General features: G+C 39.0%; 1 non-coding gene across 1 annotated transcript; it reads right to left on the bottom strand.

The window, feature by feature from the left end:
- Positions 1-6,077: 6,077 nt before the first annotated feature.
- On the bottom strand, positions 6,078-6,184 carry LOC148565619 (small nucleolar RNA R71). Its single transcript, XR_015885624.1, has one exon. It is a non-coding gene; the product is annotated as a small nucleolar RNA R71 (small nucleolar RNA).
- Positions 6,185-9,171: the final 2,987 nt, after the last annotated feature.

The following is a 9,171-nucleotide window of genomic DNA, read 5'->3' as shown; positions in this document are numbered from 1 at the left end:
GCTCATCTTTTGAGGTGGAAAGAATTTGGCCAGAAAGGCACTGACCAGCTTTTCCCAGGAGTTCAGGCTTTCCTTAGGTTGTGAGTCTAACCACATCCTAACTTTGTCTCTTACAGCAAAGGGGAAAAGCAGTAGCCTGTAGACCTCGGGATCAACTCCATTGGTCTTAACAGTGTCACAGATTTGCAAGAATTCAGCCAAAAACTGATGAGGATCTTCCAATGGAAGTCCATGAAACTTGCAATTCTGTTGCATCAGAGAAACTAATTGAGGTTTAAGCTCAAAATTATTTGCTCCAATGGCAGGAATAGAGATGCTTCTCCCATAGAAGTCGGGAGTTGGTGTAGTAAATCACCAAGCACCTTCCTTGCATTGTTGTTGTTGGGTTCAGCTGCCATGTCCTTCTCCTTTTCAAAAATTTCAGTTAGGTCCTCTTCAGAGTATTGTGCTTTGGCTGCTCTTAGCTTCCTCTTCAGAGTCCTTTCAGGTTCAGGATCAGCTTCAACAAGTATGCCTTTATCCTTGTTCCTGCTCATATGAAAGAGAAGAAAACAAAGAAAATATGGAATCCTCTATGTCACAGTATAGAGATTCCTTGAGGTGTCAGAGAAAAATAAGAATAGAAGGATGAGGTAGATAAGGAAGAATTCGAACATATAAAGAAGGAAGAGGGTTCGAATTGCTAGTAGAGGAGAAGTGTTAGTGATTAAATAGAAAGAGATAAGAGGGAGAAAAATTTTCGAAATTTTTTTTTTGGTTTTATGATTTTATAATTTTTTTTTGTATTTTTCGAAAGTATTTTTGAAGAAAGAAAATAAGGAATTCAAAATTCTTAATGAGAATTCCAGGAATCATGCAATGTTAGTCTAAAGCTCTAGTCCAGGAATTAGACATGGCTTACTAGCTAGCCAAGCTTTGAGTGAAAGCTTCGGTCCAAAACACTAGACATGGCCAATGGCCAGCCAAGCTTTAGTAGAACATTTTATACACTAGCTATGTGTGTAACTACCAAATTGATGGAAATCAACTAACACGCTTTTGTATTGATAAAGGGAAGCCTCGGTCCAACAGAATTAGACATGGCTTTACAGCCAGCCAAGCTTCAACATATCATCATGAAAGTCTAAAATTCATTATTAAAAATTCTGAAGAATAGAATAAATTTTTTTTTTGAAATTTTTTTTTGAAAATAAACATAAAAAGCTTAAACATAAAATAAAATTACCCAATCTAAGCAACAAGATGAACCGTCAGTTGTCCAAACTCGAACGATCCCCGGCAATGGCGCCAAAAACTTGGTGCACGAAATTGTTATCCCCTGGCATGGCTCCAAAAACTTGGTACACAATACCATGATTCACACGTCTCTTCACAACTTCGCACAGCTGACCAGCAAGTGCACTGGGTCGTCCAAGTAATACCTTATGTGAGTAAGGGTCGATCCCACGGAGATTGTTGGTTTGAAGCAAGCTATGGTCATCTTGTAAATCTCAGTCGGGAAGATTCAAATGGCTATGGAGTTTTGATAATTGAAAGATAAATAAAACATAAAATAAGATAGAGATACTTATGTAATTCATTGGAGGGAATTTCAGATAAGCGTATGGAGATGCTTTGTTCCTTCTGAATCTCTGCTTTCCTACTGCCTTCATCCAATCATTCATACTCCTTTCTATGGTAAGCTGTATGTTGGGGGATCACCGTTGTCAATGGCTACCGTCCGTCCTCTTAGTGAAAATGGTCCTCTATGGTTTCTGCACGGCTAATCAACTGTCGGATTTCTCGTCTCGGATGAAAAATACCAGGCACAGCCACTGCATGGCTAATCATCTGTCGGTTCTCACTTGTGTTGGAATAGGATCCTGTGATCCATTTGCGTCTGTCACTACACCCAACAGTCATGAGTTTGAAGCTCGTCACAGTCATCTGATGAGCGGATAAGTTATACGCTTTTTGGCATTATTTTTAGTATGATTTTAGTAGGATTCAGCTACTTTTAGGGATGTTTTCATTAGTTTTTATGTTAAATTCACATTTCTGGACTTTACTATGAGTTTGTGTGTTTTTCTGTGATTTCAGGTATTTTCTGACTGAAATTGAGGGACTTGAGCAAAAATCAGATTCAGAGGTTGAAGAAGGACTGCTGATGCTGTTGGATTCTGACCTCCCTGCACTCAAAATGGATTTTTTGGAGCTATAGAACTCAAAACGGCGTGCTTCCAATTGCGTTGGAAAGTAGACATCCAGGGCTTTCCAGCAATATATAATAGTCCATACTTTGGCCAAGATTAGCCGACGTAAACTGGCGTTCAACGCCAGCTTTCTGCCCATATCCGGCGTCCAGCGCCAGAAAAGGAGCCAAAACCAGAGTTGAACGCCAGAAATGGCACAAAAACTGGCGTTCAAATCCAGAAAGGACCTCTACATGTGCAACACTCAAGCTCAGCCCAAGCACACACCAAGTGGGCCCCGGAAGTGGATTTATGCATCAATTACTTACTCATGTAAACCCTAGTAGCTAGTTTATTATAAATAGGACATTGTACTAGTGTATTTGATATCTTTGATCAGTTCTATGCTATCTTAGATCAGAGGGGCTGGCCATCTCGGCCATGCCTGGACCTTCACTTATTTATTTTCAACGGTAGAGTTTCTGCACTCCATAGATTAAGGTGTGGAGCTCTGCTGTTCCTCAAAGATTAATGCAAAGTACTACTGTTTTCTATTCAATTCATCTTATTTCGCTTCTAAGATATCCATTCGCGCCCAAGAACGTGATGAAGGTCATGATTATGTGTGACGCTCATCACCATTCTCCCCTATGAACACGTGCCTGACAAACACCTCCGTTCTACATGAAATAAGCTAGAATGAATATCTCTTAGATCTCTTAATCGGAATCTTCGTGGCGTAAGCTAGAATGATGGCGACATTCATGAGAGTCCGGAAAGTCTAAACCTTGTCTATGGTATTCCGAGTAGGATTCAATGATTGAATGACTGTGACGAGCTCTAAACTCGCGATTGCAGGGCGTTAGTGACAGACGCAAAAGGATAGTAAATCCTATTCCAGCATGATCGAGAACCGACAGATGAATAGCCGTGCCGTGACAGGGTGCGTTGACCATTTTCACTGAGAGGATAAGATGAAGCCATTAACAAGGGTGATGCCTCCAGACGATTAGCCGTGCCGTGACAGGGCATTGGATCATTTTCCCTAGAGATGACCGAAAGTAGCCATTGACAATGGTGATGTATCACATAAAGCCAGCCATGGAAAGGAGTAAGATAATTGGATGAAGATAGCAGGAAAGCAGAGGTTCAGAGGAACAAAAGCATCTCTATATGCTTATCTAAAATTTTCACCAATGAATTACATAAGTATTTCTATCCCTATCTTATTAATTATTTTCGAAAACCATATTATCACTTTATATCTGCCTAACTGAGATTTACAAGGTGACCATAGCTTGCTTCATACCAATAATCTCCGTGGGATTCGACCCTTACTCACGTAAGGTATTACTTGGACGACCCAGTGCACTTGCTGGTTAGTTGTATCGAAGTTGTGACAAATTATGAATGTGTAATCACGATTACGCGTACCAAGTTGCTCACGTGCCAAGGATAGTTAAGCCTGGACATCACAATTTCGTGCACCAAGTTTTTGGCGCCGTTGCCGGGGATTGTTCGAGTTTGGACAACTGACGGTTCATCTTGTTGCTCAGATTAGGTAATTTTCTTTTTGTTTTCTTTTTAAAAATTTTTTCAAAAATCTTTCAAAATTTTCTCATCTGTTTTCGAAAAAAGAATAAAAATGTTTTCAAAAATTTTATTCAAAATTTTTAAGAATGAATTCTAGTGTTTCATAAAGCATGTTGAAGTCTGGCTGGCTGTAAAACCATGTCTAAATTCTTTTGGACTGAGGCTTCAACTAATCACTTCAATGCATGTAATTCCATATATCAAAGCTTGGCTGGCCATTGGCCATGTCTAGTGTTTTGGACTGGAGCTTTCATTGAAAGCTTGGCTGGCTAGTGAGCCATGTCTAATTCCTGGACTGAAGCTTTAGACTAACAATGCAAGATTCCTGGAATTCATATTAAAAATTTTGGAATCCTTATTTTTCTTTTTTTTAATAATTTTCGAAAAAAAAAACCAAAAAATCATAAAAATAAAAAAAATATTTCATGTTTCTTGTTTGAGTCTTGAGTCTTGTTATAAGTTTGGTGTCAATTGCATGTACATCTTGCATTTTTCGAAAATTTCATGCATTCATAGTGTTCTTCATGATCTTCAAGTTGTTCTTGGTAAGTCTTCTTGTTTGATCTTGATGATTTTTTGTTTTGTGTTGTTTGGTGTTTTTCATATGCATTCTTGAATTCTTAGTGTCTAAGCATTAAAGAATTCTAAGTTTGGTGTCTTGCATGTTTTCCTTGCATTAAAGATTTTTCAAAATTATGTTCTTGATGTTCATCATGTTCTTCATAATGTTCTTGGTGTTCATCTTGACATTCATAACATTCTTGCATGCATTCATTGTTTTGATCTAAAAATTTCATGCATTGCATATTTTTCTTGTTTTTCTCTCCCATCATAAAAATTCAAAAATCAAAAAAATATCTTTCCCTTTTTCTCTCTCATAAATTCGAAAATTAGATTTGACTTTTTCAAAAATTTTTAAAATCAAGTTGTTTTCATGAGTCAAATCAAATTTTCAATTTGAAAATCTTATCTTTTTCAAAATCTTTTTCAAAAATCAAATCTTTTTCATTTTTCTTAGTTATTTTCAAAAATTTTTAAAATATTTTTCAAAAATCTTTTTCTTAATTTTATATCATAATTTTCGAAAATAACAACACCAATTAATGCTTTGATTCAAAAATTTCAAGTTTGTTACTTACTTGTTAAGAAAGATTCAAACTTTAAGTTCTAGAATCATATCTTGTGATTTCTTGTGAATCAAGTCATTAATTGTGATTTTAAAAAAATCAAATCTTTTTCAAAAAATAATTTCAATCATATCTTTTCAAAAATATCTTCTTATCTTATCTTTTTCAAAAATATGATTTCAAAATATCTTTTCTAACTTCCTAACTTCCTATCTTTTCAAAATTTGTTTCAACTAACTAACTAACTTTTCGTTTGTTTCTTATCTTTTTCAAAACTACCTAACTAACTCTCTCTCTCTCCAATTTTCGAAAATATTCCCCCTCTTTTTCAAAAATTTCTTTTTAATTAACTAATTACTTTATTTTTATTTGAATTTTCGAAAAAAAAAAATACTAACCTTTTTCAAAAACCATTTTCGAAAATCACTAACTCTTTTTCAAAAATATTTTTCGAAAATTCTCCCTCTCCCATCTTATTCTATTTATTTATCCATTTACTAACATCTCATCTCACATCTCAACCCTCCTCACAGTTGTGTTTCTTCCATTACATTACATTCTTTGTCTCCCCCTCTTCTTCTACTAACAATAAGGAACCTCTTTACTGTGACATAGAGGATTCCTCTTCTTTTCTTTTTCTCTCCTCTTTCTTATGAGCAGGGACAGAGAAAACGGCATTCCTGTTGAAGCTGATCCAGAACCTGAAAGGACTCTGAAGAGGAAATTAAGAGAAGCTAAATTACAACAATCCAGAGACAACTTGATTAAAAATTTCGAACAAGTAAAGGAGATGGCAGCCGAACCCAACAATAATGCAACGAGAATGCTTGGTGACTTTACTGCACCTAATTCCAATTTACATGGAAGAAGCATCTCCATTCCTGCCATTGGAGCAAACAACTTTGAGCTGAAACCTCAATTAGTTTCTCTGATGTAGCAGAACTGCAAGTTTCATGGACTTCCATCTGAAGATCCTTTTCAGTTCTTAACTGAATTCTTGCAGATATGTGATACTGTAAAGACTAATGGAGTAGATCCTGAAGTCTACAGGCTCATGCTTTTCCCTTTTGCTGTAAGAGACAGAGCTAGACTCTGGTTGGATTCTCAACCTAAGGATAGCCTGAACTCATGGGATAAGCTGGTCAAGGCTTTCTTAGCCAAGTTCTTTCCTCCTCAAAAGCTTAGTAAGATTAGAGTGGACGTTCAAACCTTCATACAGAAAGAAGGTGAATCCCTCTATGAAGCTTGGGAGAGATACAAAGGACTGACCAAAAAGTGTCCTACTGACATGCTTTCAGAATGGACCATCCTGGATATCTTCTATGATGGTCTGTCTGACTTAGCTAAAATGTCATTGAATACTTCTGCAGGTGGATCCATACACCTAAAGAAAACGCCTGCAGAAGCTCAAGAACTCATTGAAATGGTTGCTAACAACCAGTTCATGTACACTTCTGAAAGGAATCCTGTGAGTAATAGGACGCCTATGAGGAAGGGAGTTCTTGAAATTGATACTCTGAATGCCATATTGGCTCAGAACAAAATATTGATTCAGCAAGTCAATATGATTTCTCAGAGTCTGAATGGAATGCAAGCTGCATCCAACAGTACTCAAGAGGCATCTTCTGAAGAAGAAGCTTATGATCCTGAAAACCCTGCAATAGCAGAGGTAAATTACTTAGGTGAACCTTATGGAAACACCTATAATTCATCATGGAGAAATCATCCAAATTTCTCATGGAAGGATCAGCAAAAGCCTCAACAAGGCTTTAATAATGGTGGAAGAAACAGGTTTAGCAATAGCAAGCCTTTTCTATCATCAACTCAGCAACAGTTAGAGAACTCTGGACAAAATACTTCTAATTTAGCAAACTTAGTCTCTGATCTGTCCAAGGCCACTGTAAGTTTCATGAATGAAACAAGGTCTTCCATTAGAAATCTGGAAGCACAAGTGGGCCAGCTGAGTAAAAGGATCACTGAAATCCCTCCCAGTACTCTCCCAAGCAATACAGAAGAGAATCCAAAAGGAGAGTGCAAGGCCATTGACATAAGCACCATGGCCGAACCCAATGAGGGAGAGGAGGACGTGAATCCTAAGGAGGAAGACCTCTTGGGACGTCCAATGATCAATAAGGAGCTTCCCTCTGAGGAACCAAAGGACCCTGAGGCTCATCTAGAGACCATAAAGATTCCATTGAACCTCCTTATGCCATTCATGAGCTCTGATGAGTATTCCTCTTCTGAAGAAAATGAGGATGTCACTGAAGAGTAAACTGCCAAGTTTCTTGGTGCAATCATGAAGCTGAATGCCAAGTTATTTGGCATTGATACTTGGGAAGTTGAACCTCCCTTGTTCACCAATGAACTAAGTGATCTGGATCAACTGAGATTGCCTCAGAAGAAACAGGATCCTGGAAAGTTTATGTTACCTTGCACCATAGGCACCATGATCTTTAAGGCTCTGTGTGACCTTGGTTCAGGGATAAACCTCATGCCCCTCTCTGTAATAGAGAAACTGGGAATCTATGGGGTACAAGCTGCTAGAATCTCATTAGAAATGGCAGACAATTCAAGAAAACAGGCTTATGGACAGGTAGAGGACGTGTTAGTAAAGGTTGAGGGCCTTTACATCCCTACTGATTTCATAGTCTTGGACACTGGAAAGGAAGAGGATGAATCCATCATCCTAGGAAGACCTTTCCTAGCCACAGCAAGAGCTGTGATTGATGTGGACAGAGGAAAACTAGTCCATCAATTGAATGAGGACAACCTTGTGTTTACAACTCAAGGATCTCTCTCTGCATCCATGGAGAGGAAGCATGAAAAGCTTCTCTCAAAACAGAGTCAACCAGAGCCCCCACAGTCAAACTCTAAGTTTGGTGTTGGGAGGCCACAACCAAACTCTAAGTTTGGTGTTGAACTTCCATATCCAAACACTAAGTTTGGTGTTGAGGAGTCTCAACAAAGCTCTGCACATCTGTGAGGCTCCATGAGAGCCCACTGTCAAGCTATTGACATTAAAGAAGCGCTTGTTGGGAGGCAACCCAATGTTTATTTATCTAATTCTATTATTCTTGTTTTTCATGTTTTATTAGGTTCATGATCATGTAGAGTCACAAAATAAACAAAAAAAAATTGAAAACGGAATCAAAAACAGCAAACGAAAAATCACACCCTGGAGGAGCATCTGTCTGGCGTTCAGCGCCAGAACAGAGCATGATTCTGGCGCTGAACGCCCAAAATGGGCAGCTTCTGGGTGCTGAACACCAGAACAGGCATGGTTCTGGCGTTCAACGCCAGAAATGGCATATAAATGGGCGTTGAACGCCCAAAATGGGCACCAACCTGGCGCTGAACGCCCAGAGTTGTGTGCAAGGGCATTTTTACATGCCTAATGGGTGCAGGGATGTAAATCCTTGAACACCTCAGGATCTGTGGACCCCACAGGATCCACTCAGGATCTGTGGACTCCACAGGATCCACTCAGGATCTGTGGACCCCACAGGATCCCCACCTACCTCCACTCACTTCTTCTCACCACTCTCTTTCACACAACCCCATAAACACTCTTCCCCAAAAACCCTTCACCATCACCTCTTCATCACTCACATCCATCCACTCTTCCCCATAAACCTACCTCATAAACTCCACCTACCTTCAAAATTCAAAACCTATTTCCCACCCAAACCCACCCATATGGCCGAAACCTTTCCCCACCTCCCTTCCCTATATAAAGCCTTCCATTCTTCATCAAATTCACACAACACAACCCTCTCTTCTCTTCTTGGCCGAAACACAAACCCTTCTCCCTCTCCTCCATTTCTTCTTCTTATTCTTCTATTCTTCTTCTCTTGCTCGAGGACGAGCAATATTCTAAGTTTGGTGTGGTAAAAGCATAAGCTTTTTGTTTTTCCATTACCATTGATGGCACCTAAGACCGGAGAATCCTCTAGAAAGGGGAAAGGGAAGACAAAAGCTTCCACCTCCGAGTCATGGGAGATGGAAAGGTTCATCTCCAAAGCCCATCAAGACCACTTCTATGATGTTGTGGCCAAGAAGAAGGTGATCCCCGAGGTCCCTTTCAAACTCAAAAGAAATGAGTATCCGGAGATCCGACATGAAATTCAAAGAAGAGGTTGGGAAGTTCTAACAAACCCCATCCAACAAGTCGGCATCCGAATGGTTCAAGAGTTCTATGCCAATGCATGGATCACCAAGAACCATGATCAAAGTAAGAACCCGGATCCAAAGAACTATGTTACAATGGTTCGGGGGGAAAT

The sequence above is a fragment of the Arachis ipaensis genome, chromosome B5, assembly GCF_059453495.1.
Source record: "Arachis ipaensis isolate K30076 ecotype BB chromosome B5, ASM5945349v1, whole genome shotgun sequence".
Taxonomy (NCBI): domain Eukaryota; kingdom Viridiplantae; phylum Streptophyta; class Magnoliopsida; order Fabales; family Fabaceae; genus Arachis; species Arachis ipaensis.
This window is presented reverse-complemented; position numbering and strand designations above follow the sequence as displayed.